Here is a 10,642-nt window from a genome sequence, read left to right as displayed (position 1 = left end):
TCTTCCTCAAGGCATTTGGGTCTGCTTCTGGTCTGAGACCACTCTAAAATTAATTCTCAGTGATAGTATGAATTTGTTTCTTATTCATAACATAAAATCTACTTTATGACTGCAGATTCTCCGAGATTTTTTTTCCTTGTCCATCTAGTGCAACAGTTATGGGAAAAGTTATTCTTTGCTGAGGAAAGAAATCAGGAAATGCCACCCAAAATTATGCCAATTTGGCATATTGGTTATTTTGAGCTTAAGGCAGTTGAGAAACAGTAGACAAAAGAAGAACTTTTTGCTCTACCTCTTTCTGCCTAAAATCAAGCCATAAATTGTTCCCTTCTCCTGTACTAAGATAAAGAGAACATCCCTTAACACTGGAGTCCTAGAACCAGCACATAAATCTGAATATGCAAACCTAACTAAAATAACCTGTATCTTCCATTAGTTTCCCCTATATATTTTCTAGTCACTTGCCCACAGTTTGTTTATCCACCCTAGAAGCCCCCCAGCCCTCTTTCCATTTTTCTAGACACTTCTCTACAATTTATTGTCCTTTGTCAAAGTGGTATATAAGCCCCCAAGTTTGACTGCATCTTTGGGTTTTCATTTCTTTTCTGTAAAGGACCCTGTGCACATAAAAAATAAATAAATGAAATAAAATCTGTATGCCTTTTATTCTGTTAATCTATTGTCAATTTAGTTCACCTGCCCCATTCACTGAACCTAGCAATTCAGTTATTCAGTTCCTTTCTATAAAGGGTATGATCAGTCTTGTCAGTTCTTCTGGCTTAAAACAAACACACACCTCTGATGTCCCCATTTAAAAAATGTTTCCTGATTTCTAGATGTTGGCTCAGTTTTTCTTTTTGGAAGTAAGAGGCAGGCCAAACCAAACAGTCTGCAGGCAGAATATGGCCTGTGGCTGATTTGAGACCTTTAAAATAGATGGCTTAACTTGGAGTTCTTTACCCAGGGATCATTTTACTGAAACTTGTTAACATACATGTTTTTCATTTAGAAAACTTAAAATGATTTCGTAAATTGGGGCAAGATTTTCTCTGACGAAAGAATGTATGACTATCTGTTTTCTAAATAGTTCAGCCATATCTCTACAGACATCTAGGGTTAACATGTCAGCTGAGACTGGAGGGAGTGAAATCAGCTAGTTTACCTGATGCTCCACCAGCAAAGAAAGTATTCCTGTTAATGATAACAAGGTCGTCCTTCTAATTAACTAGATATGATTTGCATAGAAAATTAGTTTCTTAGACATACACACATCTATTTCTGTGCAGTGAATATCAAATACTGACTATTTCTCTGTGCAGCCTGAATGTCCAAAGGATTTTCACCTCATAGCATGTTGGAGTGTGAAAGGCCCCAAGAACTACAGAGATTTGCAGGTGAAGAAATCTGCCCTGCCTCCCGTGCACTGCGTGCTGCTGGTGCTGCTGAACTCAGTTCTCCGCTCAAGCTGACCTAGGGCTGCTTTCCGGTGCCAGCCTCTGGAGTGATCCAGGTAACCTGAGCCCCCAGCCCTCTGGCCAGGCCACACAGCCCTAAGGAAATCACCCCTTTCTCTTGAGGGAATGCACATCAACAGGCAAGGCCACATGTTCAAAGGCCAGGTCACCTTCCGCATGGGTCCCTTTGAAAAGCCAGGGCAGGCTGCAGGCTGGTGGAGTAGGCACACAACTGTGTGACAGCTGGAACCCATTAAGGTTGGCAATTTTCACCCAAGGGGTGAAAGCACATTTAGATGGCAGGGCCAAGGACTTGGCTCACACTTGACAGATATTTGTAAATGCATAAGGGAATTTCAGGCAAAGGAGGAAAGCCTGTCCCCCAGGGCCATGTTTCAAGCCTGAGCAACCTGCCCGAGGAAGTAATTAGGTGACACCCTGATGGGCTCCCTGGCAACTTAAAGATACTTCACTGTGTCCAGGAATGGTTTGTCCACAGAGCACAGTCATTCTGTGAAAAATTCTCTGAAAGAAAATGGCCTGAACACAGGGAAGGGATCCAAACAACAATAGTGTAGTTTTACTTCTAAGATGATGATTATTATTATTGTTAATACCATCACTACATCCTATGTACATCCTATGTACATACAGTGTTTGGAAAAAAATACAGAACATAGTTCTGAGGACATTTTATTGTAATTTTTCCATTCCTTCTTTTAAAAATGCACACATAACTGTTCAAAAATCTTAAGTTTATTTAAAAGCAAAAATTATCTTTTAGTGTAAGTCAATAGCAAATATGATTTATGAGTAGAATTAAATTCTAGCTAAGATAGCTATAGCAAAAGCTTAAATATGAAACAACATATTTTCTTCTACAGAGATAAAGCATGGGCACAGAGCTGGAAATTAGGAGCCAGAGTTCTGTTCCATTCCTACAAGATGTTTGCCAAATCAAGGGCCAACAGTCAATTAAGTTGCAATGTTGGTCTGCCCTATATTCCATTCTTGGAGATTGACAGTACCCAGTAGCGTATTAAGGATGCTCAAGTTAGGGAAGCTAAAAACTACATTTCCCATATTCCCTTGCCACTGTAGTTTCTGAGGGGAAATAGATTTTGTTAATTAGTTGCACTAGTTCAAGATTGAGTCCAAAACTGAGTTAAGCTGGGGGAGAGGTATGAGGGCATGAGGTAACCATTTTAGCTTGTCCAAATGTAGCAAAGAATGACTCTGAGGCCAAGAGTTCTGGTAATGACTTCAGTCCTTGGATTCACTTTCAGTCCAGCTGAGCAGGGTGAAGCAGCTTCTTGATTCCTAGATGTTAACTAAGGCAGTATGGTGCTGGAGCTGGCAATTGCCGTAACAGCTTTCAGGTTCCTAGGTCTCTGATTGTAGCTAGGGCAACGGGACCCTTCCCAGGCCAGTTCTGAGATCATTCTGAAGGTCATTCCTGAAGGCCCAGCCTAGAACCTATTCTTCTAGCTATTCCAATGATTCCCTCAATTAAATCCCTTTCTACCTAGAGTAATTGGAATGGCTTTTCTTACCTGTGGTACACTGTGGCTCTTCCTTTTGGAAATGTTGCTAGAAAGAATGATCCTATTAAATGAGAGACAGGCAGAGACCCCTTTCCCTTGACCCACCCAACTCTTGTTGATAGTTGGTGTTCATCCCCTGTTTTCTTTAGTAGTAAATACTTTTCACAGTCCATGAACTTTCCCTTCTGCCTTGGTGTGGATAAAATGAAAGTTCTCATGGCCAGGATTCTCACCTGGCCCTGGTTGGCTGGCTCACTATACACGTGTGGGCAATACATTGCTATTGACTCTATATAAAGAGCTCTGCCCAGTACTCTGGGCAACACGGTGGCACAGCTACAAGGCTGCAAGAAAGAGTAGAGGCTGGAGTGGTGGCAGTGCCAAAGACAGAGGCCCAGATGCAGAAACCAGCTTGCTGCATGCACACTCGCTCTGAGTGAACGGGATTTTAGTGATTGACCTGCCACTGTGGAAATAAAGTTGCGTATAACCGTTTCACCCCAAGAAAGTTCTACTGTCATTTCTTTGGTCACACTGAGTCCATAGTGAACTTGCCTGGGGATGAAGCCCATTGGCAAGACACTTGGCTGCCATGTGTCTGTGGAGAGCTCAGTCTCCCAGGGCAGGCTAGAGCACTGCCAAGCATAAAAATGGCACATTCTTGCTTGCTTCAGGATTCCACACAAAGTCTGACTGAATGGGCTGTTGGAAATGCTTAAGAGATTATTAACATACAACCAAAAGCAAAGGGTTCAGAGCTTTGGAATGTTTCCTAAGTTCATGTGAAATTGGGTTTCACTATGTGTCATAGTCTACCTTTAGCAGCTTGCTTTTGCCTTATGGACACAATGGTTCCTAAATCATAGGTAACAGTTTCTTTTACTGCTGAAGAGTGTCCTTTGGGAACTGGCAACCTAAAGTTTCCCTTGAGTGCTAAAGAAGACAAAGATGTGCTATTAATTACTTAAAGTTTCGATTTTTATAAAATTATATTTAGCAAGAAATTTGAAGTAAATTATCATTAATTATAATTACAGAATTCTTTATTAAAATCATTCATGATCTATTAAAAAATATAGCAAACTAATGTCTACCAGAAACATCAGTCACAGTTCTAACTCTCACAGGTATGGTTTGTATTAAGGCAAACACGGTCGCCCATCCAGGTGTTCCCTGAGGGCTGCCATGTGTGAGTCTCAGGCTGGGTTCGGAGTGTACGGTGGTCAATTTAATTCCTGCTTTCTGGATTCCTCACACCCTAGTGGTTCTCAAGCAGAAAGAATCTGAGAATTTCTAGCTCTAACTCTTCATTAGACTTTTCAGGTTTTTCCTGAAAATTATACTTTATTTTCTACAACAGTACCTAAATTCTCCGTAGACCATGATAGATTACTTTCTCCTTTTCCTGTCTTTTTTTTTCTTTTTCAAACAGGGGTGGGGTAAGCAAGCACATATTTAAACTTTTCCAAAATGTTCATTGACCCTAAAAATGCTACTTGAAATCTGCATTTCCCTCAAGGTTAGTTGAGATTTCCCCAACATTGTATCCTTTGCTTTCACAGGGTGGCTCTTATATGAAGGGGACTGACACCCAAGGATGCTCTGAGATTGACACCATGTTGTTCGGTGATGTGTTTTTGCCAATGTGAGCCCTTGCAAGAAATAACTGAGAGAAGAGCTGGATGCTCTGAGAGAAAATTTGAAGCAAACTTCACATGGGAACAGGTCTGGGTGACGACGTTTCTGTGAATTCTTTTATTGCACAGGTGGGAAAGACTGCTAGAGGAAATTCTTACGTTGGCACAAAAGAGCATTATTGAGTAGTAATTACTTGTGTATGCTAATATTAAATTCTTGGGAAAAAACTTGAAGATTGTCCTGGAGGCATTTTTTTTAAAGGCTTCTGGCTAACCTGTCAATGAAATTTCTCAAATTTGAGATTCCATGATTGAAGGAGTAATTATGTCTTCTCCGATGCACCTTTATTTAATTTGCATCCCCTTAACTGACATCTGACTCTGAGGAATGCAAACAGGAAGTATTGGGAAAGGTGCCTCCAAGTGAAGAATATTTGAGACACTTTTGTCTGATAAACATTCCCTTCAGCGATGTCCCAGCTCTCTGGCCTGTGGCTTGCTGACATTACACACAATGTCTCTTTGCTCTGAATATTGAACTAATCAGGCCTATTTTTTTGGTGAGATCTTAAAAGAAAAAGCCTTGACATGTTGCTATTAATTTTTCTGTTTTATTTTTACAACTCCCGCTATTTTTTCAGTCTAGTGAATTGTAGATGGAGAAGAATGCAAATACCTATGTTGTAAAGTGAATAAAACATTTTTCTTGGGAAAAAAACAGGGTGTGTGCCACTTGAATTCTAAACTAGATGAATATTTTAAAACAAAGTACCAGAACTGTTAATTAATGTAAATAATGGATTCATTACCAAGCCCTTGATTCAACTGAGTATAGAGAACTAGCTTGAATGTGTCTTTTAATGAAAAACACTACCTTCAGGAATACCAAACACCTACTAAATTGTGGTAGTTAGCACAGGATGTCAGATAAATGGCATAATGGTGACTATAATGAAACACATTGGAATTAGAAAGACAAAGGGGAAATGATGGAGTTTCACATAAGATTACACTTTAGACAAGGAAAGACCACCTGTAAGAAAGAAAGAAAATGTGAGAATGCATTTTTCATTTTTACCCATTGCTTCTTCCAAGTTTTCCCCATTAAATTTGTAAACTAAAGGGTACATTATACCACTGTTATTACTATTTATCAAAACAAAACATTAAAAATAAGAGTTAGGGTATACCCTTTCCATGGTGACCTTTTTTGGAATCAAAATCTTTTTTCTTCATTGTTAAGTCCTTTTTCGACACTCCCTTCCCACCAAATTTCAAAGAACTGGATGCATGTACTCTCCCTAACTCTTTTTCCCCCCTCTATCTAACAAGCATGCTTCTCCTAAAAAAAAGAAACAGTGCTTGAAGTTTATTTTTTGTTAGATTTCTATACTGAATTTTGAAGTAGAACCCATGAAAAATAACAGCCCTAGAAACCTTGTTTCATTTGCTCTAATTGTTCCTGACAAGCAACTCATTTTGTACTTGGTTCCTTCTATTATTTTAACTTACTAAATAATTTAATTGAAAAGCCTTTAAAGTTGAACCAAATTCCCAGGTAACCAGCACCCTTTCCTTTGTTCCTAGTAAATGCCTGCTTCTTTTCTCTTCCTCAGAGTGATTTTTCAAGGGGCTAATGGTTTTAAGTCAGCCCACAGTATTTTTTAGCCCGCATTTTGTGTTGCTGAATGGTTCCTATGGCAAAACAAGGAGCCTGTTTGTCGAAGAATGAGACGTCCAGGCAGACTGAGGGAGGGCCCTGAGGTCAGGGCAGGAGGCCCTGGTCCCAGGCTGTGTCCTTGCTCTGATGTCTATGCTGCAGTCACTTCTTCTGGCTTTATTCACTACTCCAAGCAACCAGGACCATACCACATCTCGTTTGAAGGGAAAATTGAATTAAAAATGGAAAAGAAGCAGATATGTGAGCCTGACAGTCAGATTTGACTCCCACCCACTAAGAGAGTAGAGAAGTTTATTGTTTCAGTTGATACCTGGTTTTGGTGATATATTGTTTGTTGGTGCAGTTATTTTTAGGGCTATTCAGTTACTTTATTCTGAGAGAGGGGTGTAAGAAAAACCTTTCTTTTCCTTTGGAACTAGTCCACATCTTAACCTACCTGTAACAGCAACTGTTCTGTGTCAGTCATTCCGGGGGCCTTGCTTGTGAATAACATCTCAGGAGGCCTCCCCACTGAGCGGAAGGTGCTGGAGCCCATTCATGCGCCAGGAACACTGTTCTCTCTTTACATACCAGTGTGTTTATCATGAAAACCACAATGGGGAAATATATTCTGAGCTTTTAAGCAGACAGAGTTGTAAAGTATGTGTCATGCCTATTGCAGTTATAGTTATAATTGGGATTTCTGCCCATTATCTCTTATTTCTTATTGCTTTGATTTATAGGTCTTAAAAACAAGAATCTGCTTCTTTATATTATCAGGTCAGATAATCTTAAGGCTCTCCTCTGATAAATAGTCCTTTTAAACCCACACTGCAGGACATGTAGTTGTCTTGGCAAGACATGGACAAGACAGGTCCACGGACCAGGCTGACAAAGAATAGGAAGTAGCAAAACATATCACCTTAGGACTCATAACCAAGTATTGCTACGACCCATGCCCCACTTCCACTTACAATAGACTTAAAAAGGTGGTATTACAATAGACTTAAAAAAGTGAGGAAATTGGACCACATATGTTACAATGAGGTAATTGTTCTTCTCTTTTGGGAAAGTAATCTGATAATGTTGTATTAAGTATTTGCTATGTGTTAAAGATTTTAAAATAGTCAAATCATTTGTCAAGTGAATTCCCCTCTGCATTAAAAAAAAAGTAAAAGTGAAAAGTAAAAGAAAAGTTAATTATTTGGTTTCCAAAAAAAGAGGTGAGGCCATTTATATTAAAAATACGACATAAAAGAGAGTACTCAAAGTAAATATTTAAAAAGAGTTCAGAAATACTTAGAAATACCCTTAGAGAAAATCACATTAAAAATAGTAATTTGTGTAAGTATGTTTAGAGTAGTGCTACTAAAGATAATGAAAATTGGGAACAACAAAAATTGCCCTGAGGAACAAATAAACTTGTTACAGGAATGAAACTGTTCAAGACAAGTTTGGGAAACCTAGTAATACATGGAAAGATTAACATGAAACAATGTTAAATGAGTAAAACAAAAACACAAAATAATATGAACATGTATCAGTATTATATATGTGTAAACATGCTATAAAATGTGAGGTAAAGTAGTTTAATGTTTATTAAGCCTCCTGCCCCCCTCTAAATTCACTTGTATAATATGTGAAGAGCATCAGCTGCTTGAACACTTTTCAACCATGGCTTCTTCTTGGCGCTTGGGAGTATCAGATGGTTAAAGGGGATGGATTTTCAGTCGTGTGTCTATTGTTGTCTACTCCTAAGAGAAAATAGCCGGAATTGCAACAACTGAAATCTGGCTTACTGTTCATTACCAGGACAAGAAAGTGCATCTACTTTTAATTTTTTCTGTTTCCTTTATTGAAGTAAAAACAAATGACTAATAGTAATAGTAAGAAAGTGTTACCATTCTACTATAGGAAAAAAATTGCATGATTTTGAAATACATAATCAAAAGGGATTGTTATGGCTAATGAAATCGAAGGCAAGAAAAACATATATTTGGGTATCAACTAACATAAAATCTTAAAACTGATAGTTTTTTCCCCCCTTGAGTTTGTTTTTAACCTTTGGCTTTAATTTTATTTTATTTTTCTCTGATGTATATAAACTGCAATTTAACAGACTTAATGTAAAAAAGTTTTCCTTCTTTATCCCAGTCCTCACTTCCCCAACAATGCTTAGGTCATATTCCTCCAAACTTGTTTTTACATATACTTTGTTTTTTTAAAATAAAGAACAAATGGGTTTGCAGTTTATGTATTAGTTTGAAAATTATTTTCATTAATCTATATTGTGTGTTTTTAACATAGGGCAAGGACATGGGACAAGCCTCATGATTAAGTTTTCCTGCCTATGATGAAAAATGCTGAGATATAAGCAGTATAGTAAGAACAGGAGGGACCCCATCTTAAGACTATGATTCCATTTTAAAAAGCAGACAGTTGAGAAATAAGATTGCTGACATATTCTCTGGTAATCAGATAATAACCCAACAGCCTACCTTAAGGCAGGGCAATCAGTCTTAACTGGTATGTCTGCTGCTTGAGGGTAACCACTATCTCAGAGAAAAACATGGTAAGTCCCTTGTGTGGGGTTTCTTTAGCAAAATTAGCTGGAGGACTTGAGACCACAAATCAAGCCTACGCCCAACAACCTCCTCTCAGCCCTTTGCCCCATTCTTGAAAGCCTTAAAATACAGAGTCCCCAAACTTTCAGTATGCCTCCTCTCTGAAGATGCCCACACTTTCCTTCCTTTAAGTGTTTACTTTCAAATAAAGCTTTCTCACTGCTCAGATAATTGAGGTTTGTCTTTTTGCAATTTCACATTATTTACAGGTCTTCACCCTATCTCCACTTTACTCCTGATAAGTAGGAAGGGGCTGCTAAGAGCTCAGATTTGGGCCTGCATGTTTCTGGATGACCTGGACAAAACTGCAGCTGTGCAATCTGCTCTTAGTAGCCTGCCTGAATATCTCCTTTCTTTGGGAGGTTCTCAAAACAGTCTCACTCCATCCTGTGTTCCGTGGCTCCCCCAGATGCTGGGTAGTAGGGGCTAGTCTCCATGCAGCGCAGATCCAAGCAGACACAGGATGCCAGGAGCTGGCAAAGGAATGTGCCCTAGGCTGAATTTTCCCTCTTTCCCTCTGTACTTTTCCTGTTCTCTGCTGCCTGCAAGGCAGCTGCCATTCACTGCTGCTCTTGCTTTAATGAATTCCTTCCTTACCTGCACTCCTCTGACCTGCTCAAGAATTCTTTCTTATTCAGAGTCAAGAACCCTCCCCCATCCAGGTGGAGGTTTCTCCTAGTGCTTCACCTGGTGAGTAGGGAGAGACCTCCCCGGGCGCAGCTGCCTGGCAACATTTTTATATCTGTACCTAATGTCTATGTTACTTCTTTTAATGCCTGTGTAGTGCAGCTCAATGCTGCCTAAGAAATGTAATGCGAGGTTCAAATAGTGCTACATATGCAATACTATATATTCTAGTACATACATTAAAAAGGTAAAAAGTAATGGGTGAAATTAATTTTAATAATATATTTAGCCCACTATATCCAAAGTGTTATCATTTCAGTGTGCAAATCCATATAAAAATCATTGAGATATTTTAGTTTTTTTAATGTAAATCTTCAAAAATCTAGCACATACTCAAGTCAGACTAGCCATATGTGGCAAGTGGCTACCATACTGGACAGCACAGTAAGAGATGTATCATGAAACTACCTAACTAGCCCCCTATTGATGAACATTCCAGTGTTTACCATATAAGCAAAAATAAAATAAAGAACATACTTTTGCACATATCTTTGAGCATTTATAGAAATGTTACTACAGAATGAATTCATAGAAGTGAAAAATGCTGGGTCAAAGGAACAGAACATGTTAACTTTTAATAGAATTGACTCCAAAAAAGAGGTGGAAATATTATTGTTTGATAAGTAGTGAGGTTGAAAATATTTCTTTTGCAAATTGCCTAATGAGCTTGAATTTTTCTCACAACTGAATAAACCTGTCTTCATTTTTTGGATTAACGGGATTAGGAACAGCCCATCATTCTGCTTACACAGTGGAGCTTCTCACAGTTATATCTGGGAACTGGGAGAAAAGCCCCCATCCTTCAGCCTGGTGCAGGGAATGAGGGCAGTTCTCAAACTTCTGGTACAATATACAGGAATCAGTGCTGTTTGGCACAGATACTATCATGGAAAGTTCCCCATTTTTGTTAAAGGTTAACCAGAAACACACAAGGTAACTATTTTAATATGCCCTTAGGATGTAAGAAGCATGTTTGCCAACATCAAAGAAAGTCTGGAGCAGAGTAGCTTGTTGGGATTCAATGTAAATTACAAGG

This window comes from Manis javanica, chromosome 1 (assembly GCF_040802235.1).
Source record: "Manis javanica isolate MJ-LG chromosome 1, MJ_LKY, whole genome shotgun sequence".
Lineage (NCBI taxonomy): Eukaryota > Metazoa > Chordata > Mammalia > Pholidota > Manidae > Manis > Manis javanica.
This window is presented reverse-complemented; position numbering follows the sequence as displayed.